This window comes from Pseudochaenichthys georgianus, chromosome 6 (genome assembly GCF_902827115.2).
Source record: "Pseudochaenichthys georgianus chromosome 6, fPseGeo1.2, whole genome shotgun sequence".
NCBI classification, from domain to species: domain Eukaryota; kingdom Metazoa; phylum Chordata; class Actinopteri; order Perciformes; family Channichthyidae; genus Pseudochaenichthys; species Pseudochaenichthys georgianus.
In genome coordinates this window covers 74,377-92,565 of record NC_047508.1, presented here as the reverse complement: position 1 = coordinate 92,565, position 18,189 = coordinate 74,377, and positions in this window count along the sequence as shown.

Genomic DNA, 18,189 nt, shown 5'->3' with positions numbered 1-18,189 from the left:
AATTTGCAGAAATGTAAAGTAATCTAATTAAGTTCTATTCATATTCTTGACGGGAAGAGCCATGTAAATGGGTGGCCATATGCATTTGAAAAGCAATATAAATCACACAGTTATTATACAATAGGCTATAAAAGCACCATCGATAACCATTACCTTTATCCAATTCAAACTTTGGGCGGGAAAAAAGGAAGGTGTACATGGTTGGGCTGTACTGTAGGCCTACTGTATACATACAAAGGCCATTCAAGCTAGAGTTCTTCTGGAAATGTTCACATCAGGCCAGAGTCCTGCATCGGGTGACCCGCAAAAAAGGTGATTCGCGGGTGGTATTTTTTCAAACGCTTTTTTCCGGGTTCGGTTCTGGGTAAAACAAAGATGATGCGGGTCGGGTCGCGGGTTTCGCATAATAAATATATTAAAATAATAATAATTTAGTTTAATGTTTATATCCTCAGACTTCTCCCCCGCGGGACTGTGCATAATCATAACCTCTGCAGCGCATCAATCTGCTGCTGTGCGCGCCACATTCTAAATGGCTGAGGTGAAAGTGGAGAATACAGCATTTTCAATAACACTTCCTCAAGAGCGAAATCCAACGTCTGGGAGGCTTTTGGTGTCATCCTAGATGGAGGAAATAACCAGCATCCCACGCTTTTTGAGACAAATATGCAACTGCATGTGTTAATAATTGCACGTTTTCACTACTCATATATAGGCTAGGCTATGCGGGTTCGGGTCGGGTTGCGGATCTTGTGCCGACGGGTCGGGTTGCGGAACTAATTGGCAATATGTGCGGGGGGCGGGTTCGGTATTGCACGTCGCGGGGCGGGAGCGGGTCTTGAAAATCAGACCCGTGCAGGACTCTGCATCAGGCACCTTCAAGTTAAACAATACTACAGTAAACAATTCACACAGTAGGCCTAAATGATGCGGATTAAACCACATTTATTTCGTTAAAAATAAACGAAATATGATTTTGTTTGAATGATTAAATGTCATCAGGCACCTTCAAGTTAAACAATCAGGTGCACACTTTAATGTGCCGCCGCCTCCGGACTCGGCTTGACTCGGTTTAAAGAATGCACAAATGTGTTTAATCGTTTATGTCAGATATGTACTAAGTAGCCTAAATACATTTGTTCCTGCTCAAGATTAGATTCAACTTTATTGTTATTGCACATATTGCAAGTAGACCTACTGAGACAACGAAATGCAGTTTAGCTTCTCACCAGGTGCAACAAGCAGCGAAAAGTAATGTGCACAATACTACAGTAAACAATTAACACAGTAAATTATGTGGATTAAACCACATTTATTTCGTTAACAAGAAACAAAATATGATTTTGTTTGAATGATTAAATGTTGGGTGAATTGCCCTAATGTGGGACATTTTTGCATTTCAGACTTCGGGAATATATTGCGATATGAAGCCGATACAATAAATCAAAATCCAGTACCATTCCGAAATCCCCAGTAATATTAGACACTAATAATACAGTAAACTATTAACACTGTACATATTATTGTTTGCCCGTGGGATTAGGATGATCGGTAGTGAGAGCCGCTGCATTTTCCTCCGGTCGGATGTGATATTGTAAACTCACGTGGATTACATTTAGTGCATTCATTTCAACTCGCAAACATATGATACATTAAATGATCGCGAGGATGACGATCGAACATCGTTTGTTTGACCCTGGATGCATTTCCTGATCTAAAAACATAGCGATGGTTTTGTACTTACGCCAACGTGAATTAAACATTATTTTGTTAAATAAAAACATGGTGATGTTTAGTAAATGATTACATGTCTCTTACTTAAGCACATAATATGATCCTATCCGTGACATATATGGATCTTAACAAATATCCGCTATATCAGATACCTGTAGATCAGCTGTTTATTTCACATGAGTTCCAGTGTGGCAGCTTTTCACGGCTCCCCCTGGTGGATCCAGGTTGCAGCTGGTTTCATTATAATTAAATGTATTTATCAATGGGGCGTTTCAAGTCCTGCGGGGGGTTTTCCTTTTCAGCAGGGGCCCACCCCGTGCCAATCACGGACCCGCACGGGTAGGCGTCTGAAACGAAGCGCTACATCTGTAAATACAGGGAGGGGTAATCACAAGACGAGAAACAGCCGGGCATGATGTTCACTTCTGTACCTCTTCTTCATGTGATTTCATGTCTGCCTGAAGTCGGCTAGTACAAGCGTGTGTACAGAATATCAGTATGACAATACGACACCCTCTGTCCTTAGACCCTCACATAGTACAAGGAAACACTTCCGAAGAAAACCCAGTTTAAAGGGAACATGGGAGAAACCTCAGGGAGAGCAACAGAGGAGGGATCCCTCTCCCAGGACGGACAGACGTGCAATAGATGCCGTGTGTAAATTGAAAAGATAATACATTTGCAACATAGGTAGTCCAGATGTTTGGAAATGCATGTGTGTATAATAGGAAGATGAATCCATGAGGATATCCATCCAGGACCGATGATCCAGGACCACAGCCACGACTCAAGATCCAGCGCTCGCGATCCAGGACACAGGACCGCAGGATCATCCATGACTCCGGATCCAGGCGTATATAGACACCAAAAAGAAAGACATGTGGGGAAGCTGGGTTAATGGGAACATGAGAGGACACAGGTACAGACAGGAGAGAAGGAAGAAGTAAGATGTCCCCCGACAAACTAAGCCTATATCAGCAAAACTAGGGGCTGAATCTAATCAGCCCTAACTATAAGCTTTATCAAAAAGGAAGGTCTTAAGCGCACTCTTAAAAACGGATAGGGTGTCTGCCGCCCGAACACAAACTGGAAGCTGATTCCACAAATGTGGAGCTTGATAAGAAAAGGCTCTGGCTCCCATTGTACTTTTAGAGATTCTAGGAACAACCAACAACCCTGCATTCCTGGAACGCAATGCCCTAGTAGGACAGTAGGGTATAATGAGTTCTTTAAGGTAAGATGGCGCCTGCCCATTAAGGGCTTTGTAGGCGAGAAGAAGAATTTAAAATTATATCCTGTGTTCTATAGGGAGCCAGTGTAAGGCAGCCAGAACGGAGTAATGTGGTCCCTTTTCCTAACTCTGGTTAGTACACGAGCCGCAGCATTTTGAATCAGCTGAAGCGACTTGACTGACTTCTTGGTACTCCCTGATAATAAAGAGTTACAATAATCCAGTCTAGAAGTAACAAATGCATGGACTAGTTTCTCTGCATCGTTTTGAGGCAAGATATGCCTGATTTTTGCAATGTTACGTAGATGGAAGTAGGCGGTCCTTGAAATTGATTTTATGTGGGCGTTAAAGGATACATCCTGATCAAATATAACACCAAGATTCCTTACAGTCTCACTGGAGGCCAAATTAATGCCATCCATAGTTAGTATATCTTTAGATAATTTGTTTCGTAGATTCTTCGGGTTATTTCAAAACAAAAAGCACTCGTTTGCTTGGAACAAAGAAAACGGCCAAGACACACATTGAGTCTAGAAAATGAATGTTATTAAGGGCTGTAAATATAATAAGCCTGTGTCTAAAATTGACAACAGGCTTATTATATTTACAGCCCTTAAGATACACTTTTGTGTTTAACAGCTGACCACCATGACATACTTTGTTTTAGTATATTTCGCATGAGAGCAACATGTATAAATATGAGCATTACATTATATGAGAACAAAATGTATGAATGTGTGCATTGAAATATGATAATATGAGAGCAAAATGTATGAATGTGTGAGTGTAAATATATACGTGTGTGAGAGTGAAAATGTATGTAAAAGGAGAATATATGTGTGTAGTGAAAATGTATGTATGTAAAAGGAGAATATATGTGTGTAGTGAAAATGTATGTATGTAAAAGGAGAATATATGTGTGTAGTGAAAATGTATGTATGTAAAAGGAGAATATATGTGTGTAGTGAAAATGTATGTATGTAAAAGGAGAATATATGTGTGTAAGAGTGAAAATGTATTTATGTAAAAGGAGAATATATGTGTGTAAGAGTGAAAATGTATGTATGTAAAAGGAGAATATATGTGTGTAAGAGTGAAAATGTATGTATGTAAAAGGAGAATATATGTGTGAGTGAAAATGTATGTATGTAAAAGGAGAATATATGTGTGTAAGAGTGAAAATATGCTGCATTTTGAATGTCCGATAGTCCACCATTTCCACCGGAAATATCAAACATTTAATAAAAGTGAAAAACAATGAACAAGACGTAACGTATTCATCATAATTAATTATATTTATTTCGTATGGATGTAGGATTTTTGACTTTGTTTAGAGCAGTGATCTTCTCCTATATGAACATTTTGCACAAAAAAAATGTAAAAACAGATTTTGAAAATGATATTATTTTTCATATAGGTAACACAAACATACACAACGAAACCATTTAAAAGCTGGAAATATATACATGGGATGTCACTATGATAATGTGAAAGTTTGATTGAGTTAGCATGGGATTTCATTCTGATAAGGCAAAAGTGTTATTATAAATATAATACAAATATATATATATACACATTATGTACAAAAATCAGTTTGTTCTGTCTTTATCTGTGCCACGCTTCAAAGTGGTTTCTGTCAACTACGACACAGAGGGCAACATCACAGATTCCTCCTCCTCCAGGTCAAAAAACAAGCTTAAAGCTTGACTCACGTTCAGAGTTCTCTTCATCATAGTTGAATCTTCAAAACTCTAAATCTATCTAACTATATCTAAATTCTCAATGTTTGTCTGTCACTTTACTTCAATCGCAGTCTCCCGCCGTCTCTCTTCGTCTCTCTTCGTCTCTCTTCGTCTCCCGCCGCCTGTCTTCGTATATCTTCGTCTCTCTCCATTTCCCGCCGTCTCTCTTCGGTTCCCACCGTCCCTCTTCGTCTATTTTCGTCTCGTTTTGTATCACTCCGTTTACCTGATTACCTCACCCCCTCCCTGGTAAATACATCCTGTTGAGCAGAATCTACAGTTTCCAGTATTTTCCGTTTCGTAAAATGATAAAATACGGTGAAGATATTAAAATATGTGCTTCCATTATTCATACTTCTGAAATATATCTGTATTAACTTTATATCATCATATTTCCGTGTTTATTGGGTCTTTTTGCATGAAACAAAGACTGGCATATAGTTTCAAGCCAGTACTTTCGACAGAAATACACATATACATCCTGTTGAGCAGGATCTACAGTTTCCAGTATTTTCCGTTTTGTAAATTGATCAAGTACGGCGAAGATATTCAAATATGTGCTTCCATATTTCATACTTTTGAAATGTATTGACTTTATATCATCGTATCTCCGTGTTTACTGGGTATTTTTGCATGAAACAAAGACTGGGATATAGTTTCAAGCCAGTACTTTCGACAGAAACACACGGCAATGTTGTCCGGACTGTTATTTTTATGCGGCACCGGCTTGAACAGGTCATGTGATCTGATCACGCCGGCGTGACGGTCGACTCCAAAGGGTTAATATTAAATACATATAAGTATTTTTACAACTTGTATTTAGAAATACTCTGTTGTAATTATTGATGCATACATGTGTTCATCCATTCAATGTGGCATCTGCTATAATGGGGTTAATGTATGATATTACTTAATAATACAATACATTATAATATATGATATGATAATTACATTTTAGTTTTATTCATTTCTTATTTCATAGTTTCTCATTATTATTATTTTTATTGCTCATCTTATTTTTGATTTCATTAATCTGTGTGAATCTGTGCTGTCCTGTTTTTCACTCTGACCCTGTTGCTGTTTGAACTACTGCATTTCCCGACGTGATTAATAAAGGTCCATCTTATCTTATCTTAATGTATAAGTTGATTTACTTCAATCTACTGTACAATATTACAATAAATATAATGCATAAAGCAAACTATATACTTTATTTGATCTAAAATATTGATGTTTCTAAAACACCCATTGTGTATTTTGTGAATGAAGCGCCATCTCATGGTTAAATCCTGTAATTGAACAAATGGGGAAATTGGGCAATGCCCTCTAGCAATTTGGCAACACCCCCAGCCACTGGCATCCGCTGGGCTTTTGACTGGGACACACCCATTTGAGTCTGATCTGGAGTGCTACATCTGTAGTCTTATCGCTTCCTGTGTTCAGTATTAGTTCGTCTTTTGTTTGTGACCGAGTTCACCGTGGAGTGTTTTGTTTGTCCATGTGTTATGTTAGATAAGAGCCCTTAAAATAAAGGTATTATCGGGTATTATGTGTGCATCTAGACCGGGTGACGACAATACCTATTGACGCAGCAACCACTGTAAGTTATATTCTTGTTTAATTAGACTTCTCTGTTTCATTTATTCTACTCTATATAATTGTTCTGTAGTTATTGTAGCTAAAACGGCGCTTTTGAGAGATTTTAAATCTCAGATCTGATCACGTGAACCCGTTACACAGGTCTCAGTAGGCACTCAAGCCTGCATTATAATAGGCAGGGCCTCTCTGCTGTCGCCCATCAGCTGTAGAGAGTTAACTAATTAGAGGGGCGTGGCCCCACAGCTGTGAGAACTCAGCAATCAGGCGTCCATTTTAGGTAGCTCTTTCCTGGAGCGTCAGCGTCAGACATTGGAGTCCTGCCGGAGTAAGACTGACAAAGACATTGGAGTCCTGCGGGAGTCCCGAGGGTGGCAAAGAGGAGGCAAATCCTACTCTGATTGAGCTAAGTATTGCTGGTGTTTTATTTTTATTTTCTGTAGCTTTCTAGCCCCTCATGCTATAAGCATGTGTGTTTTCTCCATTCCTGTTCATGTGTCTTCTCGCAATTATCACTGGCCCCGTGTATCTCCTAATCGCTATAACCGGCCTGCTCTCGTCTATCCCACGTGCGCCACTGACATCCAGCATCTAGTTTCAGGTGGCCTGTAGAACTGCCAGTCAGCTGTTCCTAAGGCTGACTTCATCTCTGGCTACGCGTCCCTGCAGACCCTGGATTTCCTTGCTCTCACTGAGACCTGGATTACTCCATTCAACACATCCACCCCAGCAGCTCTCTCCACAGCATATTCCTTCTCCCATACACCCAGACCCACTGGCAGAGGAGGGGGCACTGGTCTCCTGCTCTCTCCAGAGCATATTCCTTCTCCCATCCACCCAGACCCACTGGCAGAGGAGGTGGGACTGGTCTCCTGCTCTCTCCCAAATGGAGCTGTTCCCTCTTCAAGCTACCTAACTTCACTCCTTCCACCTTTGAATTCCATGCCGTCACAGTAACCCATCCTATACAATGAACCTTCTCTACCGTCCACCAGGCGCCTTGGGGGACTTCTTGGAGGAATTAGATCATCTCCTCTCACACATCCCTGAAACTGGCCCTCCCGCTGTACTTCTCGGAGACTTCAACCTCCAGACGGGGAAGATAGACGAACTAACATCTCTGTTAACCGCCTTTGCTTTCTCACTGTCTCCGTCCCCACCAACTCATAAAGCTGGCAGTGTCCTTGATCTCATATTCTCAAGGAACTGCACTACTTCTAACCTCTCTGTAAACCCGCTCCACACCTCCGATCACTTCTTCATCTCATTCTCTCTACCCCTCTCCAAACATAACAAACTAATCTCTTCTCATCCTGCACCTGTCCGCCGTAACCTCCGTTCCCTCTCCCCCCCTACCTTTGCCTCCTCGGTGCTCTCAGCCCTCCCTTCCTCTGACTCGTTCCAACTCCAAACTCTGCTGCAGAAACTCTCCTCTCTACTCTCTCATCCTCTCTGGACTCTCTCTGTCCTCTCACATCTCGGCAGGCTCGTCAGTCCCCTCCTGCTCCCTGGCTAAATGACGCACCGCATGCTAATAGAACCGTCCTTCGGGCAGCAGAGCGGAAACGGTGGAAATCCAAACACCGCGACGACCTCCTAACCTATCAGGCTCTCCTCTCCTCTTTCTCTGCTTCCATCTCTCAGCAAAAAGCACTTTCTTTCCAATCTTCCTATTCCAATCCCAAAAAACTATTTTCCATCTTCTCCACCCTCTTGGACCCCCCCCCCCCCCCCAAAGCCCCTCCCCCCTCCTCACTTCTGTCAAGCGACTTTGTTAACCACTTTGAAAAAAAGGTTGATGATATTCACTCTTCTTTTTCTGACTCACCTTTACTCACCGCTGGGACACCAGACCCTCCTTCCACCCACACACTGACCTCCTTTTCCCCTCTCTCTCCAAGTGAGGTTCTCACCCTCATTACCTCTGCCCGCCCTACCACCTGTCCTCTGGACCCTATCCCTTCAAACCTCCTTCAGACTATCGCTCCTGATATTCTACCGTTTCTCACCCATTTCATCAACACTTCTCTAACTTCTGGTCACTTTCCAAACACTCTCAAGGAGGCAAGAGTAAACCCTCTCCTAAAGAAACCCACTCTCAACCCGTCTGATGTTATAAACTACAGGCCTGTCTCTCTCCTCCCGTTCCTGTCTAAAACCATTGAACGCGCTGTCTTTAAACAACTATCCTGTTATCTCCATCAGAACAACCTTCTGGATCCGCATCAGTCTGGTTTCAAGGCAGGTCACTCCACAGAAACTGCCCTCCTTGCTGTCACTGAGGAATTGCACACGGCTAAAGCAGCCTCCCTCTCCTCTGTCATCATCCTGTTGGACCTGTCTGCTGCATTCGACACGGTGAATCATCAGATCCTCCTTCACACTCTCCAAGAACTTGGAGTTACAGGCTCTGCACTTTCCCTCCTCACCTCATACCTCAAAGACCGCACCTACAGGGTAACTTGGAGAGGGTCCGAGTCCGACCCTTGTCAATTAACTACAGGGGTCCCTCAGGGCCCTGTTCTTGGTCCCCTCCTCTTCTCCCTGTACACAAACTCGCTCGGATCAGTCATTAGCCCGCATGGTTTTTCATACCACTGCTACGCTGACGACACCCAATTAATTCTGTCCTTTCCCCGCTCAGAGACCCAGGTCGTCGCACGCATCTCTGCTTGTCTAGCTGACATCACTCAGTGGATGTCCGCTCATCACCTCAAGCTCAACCTTGACAAGACTGAACTGCTTTTCCTTCCAGGAAAAGATTGTCCCACTCTTGACCTGACAATCAACATCGGCACCTCTGTTGTTTCCCCGACCCAGACTGCAAGGAATCTGGGTGTGATCCTAGATAACAACCTGTCCTTCACTGCAAACATCGCTGCTACAACCCGCTGCTGCAGATACACGCTTTACAACATCAGGAAGATACGTCCCCAGCTGACCCAGAAAGCGACGCAGCTTCTGGTCCAGGCTCTCGTCATCTCACGCCTAGACTACTGCAACTCCCTCCTGGCTGGTCTACCTGCATGTGCCATCCGACCTCTGCAGCTCATCCAGAATGCAGCTGCTCGTCTGGTCTTCAACCTTCCTAAATTTTCCCACACCACTCCGCTCCTCCACTCCCTTCACTGGCTTCCGGTAACTGCTAGAATTCACTTCAAGACACTGGTACTTGCGTACCATGCTGCGAATGGATCTGGCCCTTCCTACATCCAGGACATGGTTAAACCGTACACCCCAGCACGTGCACTCCGCTCTGCATCAGCCAAACGACTCGCTGCACCCTCGCTGCGAGGGGGACCCAAGTTCCCATCAGCAAAAACACGTGGGTTTGCTATCCTGGCTCCAAAATGGTGGAATGAGCTCCCCATTGACATCAGGACAGCAGATAGCTTACACACCTTCCAGACTGAAAACTCATCTCTTTCGACTCCACCTCGAGCGATATAATTACTAACAAAGAACTGCTAACAGAGCACTTATATACTAATAAAGGACTGGCTTATCTAAAGCCAGTTGAGTAGCACTTGAAATGCTTGGCTCTATAAAACCTGATGTACTTATATGATTCTGTTTTCTTCAAGGTTGTGTCTTCCTGGTCGAATGTACTTATTGTAAGTCGCTTTGGATAAAAGCGTCAGCTAAGAGAGGGTCGTAGGAGCAGCGACATGTGAGGACGCAGTTTTCTGAGCTCTGCTTGGAAGGAACATTTCAAAAGTTATTTTCGCCTCTTTTCTCGCTCCCGTGGGGCAAATGTGTCTCTAAAGTGTTCAGCTATCTAAAAGTGACCGTGTTTTGATTTGATTGTACATAAAACTCTCAAAAAATGCAGAGGACCCAAAGATCGTAAACAGGCCCAAACGCCGCGGACTCGCCTGAAGAAGACGAGGCCGGGTCGACGGAGCCGCTGTCGGATACACAGGCAATCATGGCCGCCCTAAAGCGGATTGAGCAGTGTGTGCTAACTAAGATCGACTCAACAGTGACGGCGGCTGCCACTGTTGCACACAAAAATAGACAATCTGTCGAGGGACTTAAGATCAGAAATCTTCAATGTGCGCACAGAGTTTACTAAGGTTGTTGAAGATGTTAGGAAGGAGAACGCAACTTTCGTAACGCGCATTGAAGGCCTTGAGGAGGGGGCTAATTGCTATGCTAACCGGGTAGTGGAACTCGAGTCTAAAGTTACTACGCTGTCCTCACAAGTAAACAAGTTGGTGGACTAGTCGGTGTGGCGGAAGGGACTGGGAATATTCGGCCAGAGAAAGCCGTAGCTCAACTACTGCAGGATGCTCTGAGCCTGGACTACAAATTAAATTCCACTACTTTCAGGAGAAAGCAGATATTATACGGAAAGCCATGGGAGCGGGTCCCATCTTCCACAACGGCAAGCGTTTCTACATATACCCGGACTACACGCTCTCGGTGAGGAAAAGGAGGGCAGCATTTACTGAGGTCCGGGGGCTGCTGCGCAGATGCCCTGGTGTGAAGTATGGACTTGTGTATCCAGCCACACTTAAAATCACAACCTCAGCTGGAGAGCAAAAGTCATTTGAAGACCCAACCAAGGCAAAGCACTACATTGAGACGGATTTGCACCCGCGGGACCCGGAGGGAGAGTGATAATCAATATTGGGGCCATGACAGGTACTGTTGGAGCTGCAGGATAATGTCACAGCCTGCGTCACAATGACTACATTTTCTACTGTTAATTACACTACAGTTGGTTGCGCTTTATGTGTGGACTATGGACAATGAGTCAGGGAAATTACAACAATGCAGATTTTCTTAAGTTACAACTGTTTATATCTCCCAACTGTAGGTGTTTAAGGCTGTTTTAAGTTACGACCACATAAGTACAGCAATGTCGGTGCTATGTGAAAGGCCATGTTTCATTTAAATTCATATTGTTCTGACCTTGCACAGTTCAGTCGAGTGTTTAGGTTAGTCTTGACGTGTTATATGCCTAAGAGTAGGACGAGTGTTTGTAGGGCAGTCTCAGGCTTTAAGAAGACCAGCCCGGGGATCCAGGATGGTAAGAGTTTATTTGTTGTTACTTTCTTAACTTTTGTCTGTTTTATGGTACTTTTTTGTTTTTCTATTGTTTCATGTCTTAACCCAAGATTGCACATGTGTGTTCAGATTTTGCCAACTTTCAAGTCCAGACCATGTATCCAGTGGCAGAGTTATGGCTCCTGATGCTGTAGATAAACAACAAGGTGCACTCTCTTTCATCAGCTGGAATGTCAAAGGCCTAAATAATATGGTGAAACAGAGTAAAATACTTGCCCATTTAAACTCATTGAAGTCTGATGTGATGTTTCTGCAGGAAACACATCTGAATATTAACTCCCAAAAGAGACTAAGATGCAGTTGGATTGGACAAGTGTATCACTCGCGTTTCGATTACAAAACCAGGGGCACAGCAATTTTAATTAGAAAAGGGATACCTTTCGAACTCTCTGAAATAATATCTGATCCCAATGGTAGATATATTGTTGCAGTTGGCAGGTTGTTTAATACTCCTTTAATATTGGCTAACATCTATGGACCGAATTGGGATGACTCAAAGTTTTTCATAAACTTCTTCTCAGCCCTCCCTGACCTCAATACCTATAAATTGGTATTGGGTGGTGATTTTAACTGCGTTCTCCATGCCCGCCTTGACAGATCCAACCCTAGACCTGGTAGTACCCTGTCAACATCTGCGATAGCTATAAACTCCTTCCTGCGCTCCTGTGGCCTATCCGACCCGTGGCGGGCAAAACATCCTAATACTAAACAATTTTCGTTTTTCTCCCCTGTCCACCATAGCTATTCCAGGATTGATTATTTCATTGTAGATGACCAATTACTTCCCTTAATCCCCAGGAGCCAGTACCACAGCATTGTGTTATCAGACCATGGTCCAGTACAAATGGATATGATGTTTCCTGGTAATATAGCACCCCAACGCACCTGGCGTCTAGACCCCCATTTGCTTTCATATGAACACTTTAAAACTTACCTCAGTGGCCAGATTGACTTTTTTCTAGAAATTAATGACACTAGGGATATTTCGAGGAGTGTTCTATGGGAATCCCTAAAAGCTTACATCAGGGGACAGGCTATTTCATACACTGCACATAAAAATAAAGAGCGATCTAAGAAACTTAAAGAACTGACACACAGCATTGCAGATGTTGATAGACGGTATGCTCTCTTGCCCACGGCAGATCTTTTTAAAGAAAAAGTACTGCTTCAATCTGAATTTAACACACTTTCGACGTGGAGAGCTGAAACAAATATTTTAAAAACTAAACAGGTTTACTATGAACATGGGGACAGAGCAGGGAGACTCCTCGCACTTCAGCTCAAACAGCAGGCGGCTGGACAAACGATCCCAAGGATCAATACAGGTGCCGATTCGACTTCGCATAATCCCCAAATAATGAATGACCAGTTTAAGCAATACTATTCTACATTATATCAATCAGAGGAAGATGTTAACTCGTCTGAAACTCAGTCGTTTCTGGATTCCTTACATATCCCAAAACTCTCACCAGACTCCCAGTGCTCCTTAGAGCAGCCATTAACGGTTGGAGAAATAGAAAACGCAATCAGACTGTCTAGTACAGGGAAGGCACCAGGTCCGGATGGGTTTCCCATCGAGTTTTATAAGGAATATTCCTCAAAACTTGTGCCGGTTTTAAAATCGGTTTATGAAGAATCACTGGTTAATGGTAAATTGCCACCAACACTCTTTCATGCGACAATTTCAGTGATATTGAAAAAAGACAAGGATCCCTCACAGTGTAGTTCCTATAGACCAATCAGCCTTCTTTGCTGTGATTATAAAATATTAACTAAAGTCCTTGCGCAGCGATTAGAAGCCTTTATTCCTACCATTATTGATAAAGACCAAACAGGTTTCATCTCTGGGCGACATTCATTTTTTAATGTGCGGCGGTTATTTAATTTATTATTGTCCCCTAAATCCACAGTACGGCCTGAAATTATCCTGAGCCTTGATGCTGAAAAGGCGTTTGATAGGATTGAGTGGAACTATCTTTTTGCTGGCTTGGAAACATTTGGACTGGGACCTGTTTTTGTAAATGGATTAAGACAATATACTCAGCTCCTACAGCCGCTGTTAGAACAAACAGTCTTATTTCCGAATATGTTATGCTCTACAGAGGAACAAGGCAGGGATGCTGCCTGTCACCCTATTTATTCGACATTGCAATTGAACCCTTAGCAATTGCTATCAGAACGGACAATAGGATTAAGGGTGTTTCCAGGGGCATCACAGTGCATAAAACATCTCTATATGCGGACGACCTGCTCTTGCAAATATCAGACCCAATAGAAAGCATGCCATGTGTTCTTTCCTTGCTGAAGACATTTGGGAACATATCAGGTTACAAAATTAACTTGTCAAAATCTTTACTGTTTCCTCTCAATGACTTGGCAAGGTTGGAGGATTATGGTCATCTGCCCTTTAGGATTGAAAATGAAAAATGTACTTACTTGGGTATTGAGATAGCAGGCTCGGTTAAGGACATTTTTAAGTACAATTATAAATCTATCTTGGAACGCACCAAGAATGATCTAGATAGGTGGTCGAAGCTGCCTGTCACACTAGCAGGGCGGATAAATGCTGTGAAAATGACAATATTGCCCAGATATTTGTACCCGTTTCAAATTATTCCGATTTTCATCCCAAAATCCTTTTTTGCCCAACTAGACAGCCTTAGCTCTGCATTTATATGGAATAAAAAGCCTGCACGCACAAAGAAGGCAAATCTGGAGAGGGTTAAATCTGAAGGTGGTTTGGGTCTACCTAATTTCCTATTTTATTACTGGGCAGCTAACATTGCTAAACTCACATACTGGATTACCACATTTGCAGACAAGGAGGGCCCAATATGGGCTACAATGGAGTTGGAGTCCACACTCCCAGTCTCCCAATCTCATTTTTAACTGCCCCCCTTCCATTGAATGTTAAAGTAAGTGAGTTTAACTCAAACTTAGTGGTCCAAAACTCAATAAAGATCTGAGGTCAATTTAGGAAACATATGAATCTGAAAAGCATATGCAGTTTCTCGCCAATAATGTCTAATCACCTTTTTATACCATCCCGTTTGGACATGGCATTTGTTCTTTGGCATAGAAGTGGCTTGGTCTATTTTCAAGATCTTTTTAGTGATGGCAGTTTTGCATCCTTTACACACTTGTGTAGGGAACACAACATACCAAAATCTCACTTCTTTAGATACCTCCAGGCTCGGTCTTTTGCGTCTAAACATTTTCCAGGATATCCATGTCCACCCTCTAAAGATCTAGCTTACTCGGTTCTTAATGTGAATCCATTTAATAAAGGGGCTGTGTCCAAAATATATACATTGATTCTGAATAACTGCCCTCCCACATGGGACAAAACTAAAAAAGTATGGGAAGGAGATATTGGTGATTCTATTTCAGAGGAAGCCTGGGAAAACATTGTCTCACGTATACACACCTCTTCTTTCTGTATTAGACATGGATTAATCCAATTTAAGGTGTTACACCGGCTACATTACTCCAACGAAAGATTAGCTAAGATCTATCCCAGTGTCGCTCCAACCTGTCCCAGGTGTCATTATTCTCCAGTTTCCCTGGGCCATATGTTCTGGTCATGTCCGTCATTAAACAGTTTCTGGGCTTCTGTGTTTCGGTCACTCTCTGCAATATCTGGCAGGATACTATCGCCTAATCCTCAAACAGCTATTTTTGGAACTGTTAATACTGGACTAGGGTTCTCCTCCCTCCACAAAAATGCGGTTGCCTATGCATCGTTGCATGCCCGCCGTCTCATACTGCTGAATTGGAAAGAAAAAAATCCCCCTTCCTATATTCACTGGATCAGGGAAGTGATGCTTGGGCTAGACTTGGAGAAATTGAGATATGCGGTGCGCGGTTTAGTCAACAAATACGGCAAAACTTGGTCGCTATTTATTACCCATGTTAGAGGCCTATCCCTCACCTGATTCACTTTGCATCTGTCTTTGACTATTGACCTGGGCACTCTGGGGTCACTAACTTTGGGATGGAAGTTGTTACGTACCTTGTCAGACTAAGGGTTTAGAAGGCTGGCAATAAGAATAGCATAAACTGAAAGGCTTTTTTGGGTTATGTGTGTGATGTCTTATATCTGATTATCTACTCGTATACTGTCTATTATCGTCATTTTTGTTGTATGTGTTTAATTTGGTCTATTCCTTATTTTTATTTTTCATTTATTTACTTGTATTTATATATTTTTTTATATTTTATATTTTATTTCTATGACCATTCGTTTTTTTTTTTTTTTGTCGTTTGTCTATTCACTGGGGAATACCACCTGGAGGGGGAGGGGGGTGGGATCTGGGGCGTTTTCAACTTGTTGTCATAAATGTTGGACATACTGTATTTGTGATAAACTGAAAAATAAAGTTGTTAAAAAAAAAAAAAAGCGTCAGCTAAATGCAATGTAATGTAATGTAATCAGTCTTATCTGCGTTTGGGTCCTACCTGCTTCACTCCTCGTATCAGAACGAACCAACCAACCAACCAACCAACCGTGAAATGGGCCCAGCAGATCCGTTCGAGCTGGAATTATTGGATTTTTCCTGCTCAGATCGATGGAAGGGAGTGTCTGGAGTTCAGCAACGAGACGCTGTGTTGTCAGAGGCGCGCCAGATGGCTATGGAGAAACCAGCCATGGTTCCGTGTTCCGGTTCCGTGCTCAGCAGCCATGGTTCCGGCTACAGAACCGTCCCACACAGCCATGGTTCCAGCCCCAGTCCTGGCCCCAGCAACCATGGTTCCGGCCCCAGTACCGGGCCCAGCAGCCATGGTTCCGGCCCTAGTTCCGGCCCCAGCAGCCATGGTTCCAGCCCCATTCCTGGCCCCAGTAACCATGGTTCGGGCCCCAGTACCGGGCCCAGCAGCCATGGTTCCGGCCCCATTTCCGGCCCCAGCAGCCATGGTCCCGACTCCAGTTCAGTCAGACAATTCACGTGTTCCTTTAACATGTTTATTAGAAGCAGCATATAGTTAAGTTTGGCGACTAGGCTCGGGCATCATCACTCCACAGATATACATAGCACGATGAGTGATGATTAAATAACTAACCCCCGAGCCTACAGGTGGAAGCTGGGGTGGTGGTGGGGCAGGCAAGCAGCAGCGACGTAGCAATAGCAGCAGCAAGCAATGAATGGAGAGAGATCTGGCAGGTTAAATAGAGCGGCATATTAAGGAGACTCTGTTTGGTTGGTTGTAGAGTGGCACGGGGGCGTTATGTATGAATGCAGCATAAGTGCTGGAGTTGACTGCCTGAACTAGCTCGCTGGCTTCGCCCCATTTTCGGCGTACCGGCCGACTCCAGCACCTCGTCTCCTGTTGGCTCTCCAGCCAACGCCAGCTCCCCGAGTCCTGTCGGCGTACCGGCCGACTCCAGCACCTCGTCTCCTGTTGGCTCTCCAGGCAACGCCAGCTCCCCGTGTCCTGTTGGCGTACCGACCGACACAAGTTCCCTCTCAAGTCCCCTCTCGAGTTCCCTCTCAAGCCTTCTCTCGAGTCTCCTCTCGAGTTCCCTCTCCAGTCACCTCTCGAGTTCTCTCTCAAGTCACCTCTCGAGTTCCCTCTCAAGTCACCGCTCGAGTTCCCTCTCAAGTCTCCTCTCGAGATCCCTCTCAAGTCAACTCTCTAGTTTCCTCTCGAGTTCCCTCTCAAGCCCTCTCACGAGTCCCCACTCAAGTCCCTACTCAAGTGCCGTTGGAGGTTCCGCTGGGGGTCCTGCCAACTCCATGTCCTGTCCCGTTGGGGGTCCCGCCGACTAGTCTTCTGCCAGGGGTCCTGCCAACCCGATGTCCTGTGCCGTTGGAGGTTCCGCTGGGGGTCCTGCCAACTCCATGTCCTGTCCCGTATGGGATCCCGCCGACTACTCTTCTGCCGGGTGTCCTGCCAACCCTGTGTCCTTGGAGGCCCCGCCGACTACTCTTCTGCCGGGGGTCCTGCGAACCCTATGTCTTGTGCCGTTGGAGGTCCCGCTGACTGCTCTCCTGCCGGGGGTCCTGCCGGCCCTGTGTCCTCTTCCGTGGGGGATCTTGCCGACACCTGTCCCACCGGCTCCGGATCCTGTCCGGTCGACACCGGCTCCTGCCCGGCAACCTGAGAGCCGCGGTCTTCGCATTCGAGCCCGGCCCCCTGAGTACCGCGGTCTTCGCCCTCGAGCCCGGGCCCCTGACTTTCCCGGCCGCGGTCCTCGCCCTCGGACCCGGCCCCCTGACTCTTCCTGCCGCTGCCTTCGCCCTAGTGCCCGGTCCCCTGGGTTCGCCCGCTGTGGTCTTCGCCCCTTTTTGGACTCTGCCTTGCCTCCGGCCCGTCTGCCCGAGACCCCCTCCTTGAACTCTGCCTTGCCCCTGGGCCGTCCGCCCGAGACCCCCTCCTCGAACTCTGCCTTGCCCCCGGGCCGTCCGCTCGAGACCCCTTCCTGGTCCTCTGCCGTGCCCTGGGCTGTCAGTCAAGGCCCATCCTCCGGACCCCCTCCACCCACCCTGCTGGAGGTTTTTGATTTTTGATTTTTTTTTTTTTGGTGTTTAGGGACGTCTAGTATCCGTCCCTTGAGGGGGCGGGGGTTCTGTCACGATATTCATGTTATGTCACGTTTTTATGTCTAGGTTTGGGTGTTTTGCTGTTCTCCCTGTCATGTTTTCCTCCTGGTTTATTGTCTGGTCCTTTTCCCTGTGTTTTTCCTCCTGTCGTTAGTTTCCCTGGTGTGTCTAGTTGTCTGATTGTGTTCACCTGTGGCCGTTGTGTTTCTCCTCCCCTGCCCGGCTGTTTCTCGTCTTGTGATTACCCCTCCCTGTATTTAGTCTTGTCTCT